The sequence below is a fragment of the Chrysochloris asiatica genome, unplaced genomic scaffold (genome assembly GCF_000296735.1).
Source record: "Chrysochloris asiatica unplaced genomic scaffold, ChrAsi1.0 scaffold00379, whole genome shotgun sequence".
Classification (NCBI taxonomy): Eukaryota; Metazoa; Chordata; class Mammalia; order Afrosoricida; family Chrysochloridae; genus Chrysochloris; species Chrysochloris asiatica.
The window spans coordinates 1,798,926-1,801,848 of record NW_006408897.1 but is presented as its reverse complement, the minus strand read 5'-3'; positions in this window follow the sequence as shown (position 1 = coordinate 1,801,848).

Sequence of the window (2,923 nt, the reverse complement as noted above, 5' to 3'; positions counted from 1 at the left end):
TGAGGCTTTCTGCTCCCATAAAGATTTACAGCCTCGGAAACCCTGTACAGGGTTGCTATGAGTCAGAACCGACTCCACGGCACATAACAACAACATATACATGTATGAGGAGCCCTGGTACGGTGCTGTGGGTTAATGCGCTCGACTGCAAAGTCGGCTTGAACCGCAAGGTCAGAGGTTCAAGCTCACCAGCCACTACTCAGAAACCCTATACAGGGTTGCTCTGGGTCAGAACCAACTTGACGGGACTTAACAACACGAGGAAGCTTCAAAAGGTTCATAGAAATATGGACTAAAAGATAATAGAATTTGAGGACTTCTGGCAGGATGGCGAACTAGACAGACGTACTATACAGACCCTCTACAAAAAAGATACAAGACCAATGAAACAGACACATAAAAATCCTAGAACCCTGAACTTCAGAGGGAAGGTTAGAGAAGTGGGTTGTTTGCTGGGAGGAGAAGCTGAGCAGGGACAGTGAGAGAGGGAGACTAGCTGGCCAGATGCAGCTGACTAGCTGGCCAGATGCAGCACAACTATCTTGAACTTTGTGAGCAGCTTTGGTGACAGAAGGTGGCCTGGTAAAGTAGATTGACACAGGCAACAGGAAAGGTGTGATTCCTTATTTTCTCCATGCAGCCCTGGTGACCAGAGGTATGGCCAGCTCCCACCTTTGTCCACCCCCAGTGTTTGGAGCCGCATAGTTGTGAGCCACGCGAGTTGAGATAGGGGCCAACTTAGCCACTATAATGCCTGGATTGAGGCGGGCTCAGCTCCAGACCTACAGAACCCACAGGGCCACCAGACCAGCATGTGTCTCATAACCAGCTACCCTGCCTGCAGGTGCCCTGTGGCCCTAACACACACTGAAACCAGCTCCATCAAGGGCTTCCATGAACTACTCTGGATTGAATGCCCTGAACATAACACAGAAGCCTATAGGAACTCCATCTAGGGCCATGAACTCTGCTGTCAAGTCCCTCCCTCACCCGCTTCATGAACTCCTTGGCTGGCTGGGACCCCTAGAGTTCTCTCCAGGCCTAACAACTACACTGTTTTCTGGGGTTTGGGTTTTGTTTTTGTTCCTTTCATTGTTTTGTTGTTTTTGTTTATTCTTTTTTCTTCTCTTTCTATTCCCTTAATTTTATCCTTTCTACTTTAGCTTTTGTCTTTCCTTGTTTTCTTCTGTTTTTCATTTCCCTTTTCCTTTTTGATCTTCCTTTACTACTCTCTTTTCATCTTCTCTCTACCTTTTTTTTAAAGTTTTTTTTTTTCTTCCTTTTAGCTTCTTCATTAGCTCCATTTTACCATCCCTCCTTTCTCTTCTTAGCTATTATATTATCTTTTTTCTGGTTGCTGCCTTTTTTTTTTTCTATTTCTCCTTTGTTATTTTATTGTTTTGTTTTCTTGAATGTGTGTGTGTGTGGGGGGGTAGGGGTTGTACTCTTTCCCAAGAACAGAGAATGGTGCACAGGCTTCCATTCTCTAACTACACCCACAGGAGACAGTTGTTAATAGTTTAAGAACACATCAACATAGAATCATCAATTAAATACAAATACAACACCACAATATCCTGAAAACAACATGAGAAACAAGAATGCATGGCTCAAAAAAAATGACCAAGATGCTGACCCAGAAAATGTTTGAAAAATAATTCAAAAGAATTATATTTAGGTACATTCTAAGGATTGACAAAATAATCATAGAAAGCAAAAAGACCACCAAAAAAAAAAAAAGAATTCAGAAAAACACTACAAGGACAAATTCAAATTTTGAAACAATACAAAACCTGCAATTAGAAATCCAGAAGATTAATACTAAGATTTCAGAAACGGACAATACATTGAAGGGGCAAAGGACTAAATTTGAAGTAATGGAAGCTTGACTTAGTGAACTTGAAGACAAATCAGTATTAGTATGCTGAAAGAGCAATCAGAAAAATAATGAAAAACATCCAAAGAAAGTCTATGAGTTATGTGAGACACCATGAAGAGCAACAACATATGGGTGATTGGAATTCCAGAACAAGAAGAGACAATAAAAGCACACAGAAAATGTTGAAGAATTGTTGGGAGAAAACTTCCCTAACATCATGAAAGACAAAATAAGCATTCAAGAAGCTGAACAAACCCCAAATAGGATAAACCCCAAGAGAAAAATCACTATGACATATCATAATCAAACTTTTCAAAACCAAAGACAAGGAAAGACACTGAACCAAGGAAGACATCCAATAAATATATGAAGAAAAGTTTGTAGTTATTATCCATTATTGTTGTTAAGTGCTGTCGAGGCAATTCCGACCCATAGCGACCCTGTATAGGGTTTCCAAGGAACAGCTCATAAGCTTGAACCACCGACCTTGTGGTTCAAACGACTTTGCAATCTGATGCATTAGCCCACAGTGCCACACCAGGCGGGGCATGCAAATCAAAACAACAATGAGATGTTATCTCACATGAACATTAACAGATATACAAGAGTTTGAAAGAGGATACTGGTACATGAGTATTTACCTTTCCTGCAAAGACAACTGTGACTATGGTAGAGCATACAGTGGACAAAATGATGAAAACTTCTTAGATCTTATCAAACATCTTAATGCAATGAGTAGCTGAGCCTGGGGGCTCAGGACTATCATCTCAGGGACACCATAGCCAATTAGCATAACAGTCTACAAACACAGTGTTCTAAATCCTACTTTGGTGAGTCGTGTCTGGGATATTAACAGCTCATGAGACCTATACCTATGGAGCAGCGACTCAAAAGAGGGAACAAATCCTCACAGCAAGAAACATTCACACACCCACACACACAGAGTGGACGGAGAAGGGCAGCTTGGACATTGGATACTCAAATGGGGAGGGGGGGACTACAGGCTTACAAGCTTTCAAGAGGGAACCTGGTGCTAGGGAGCAT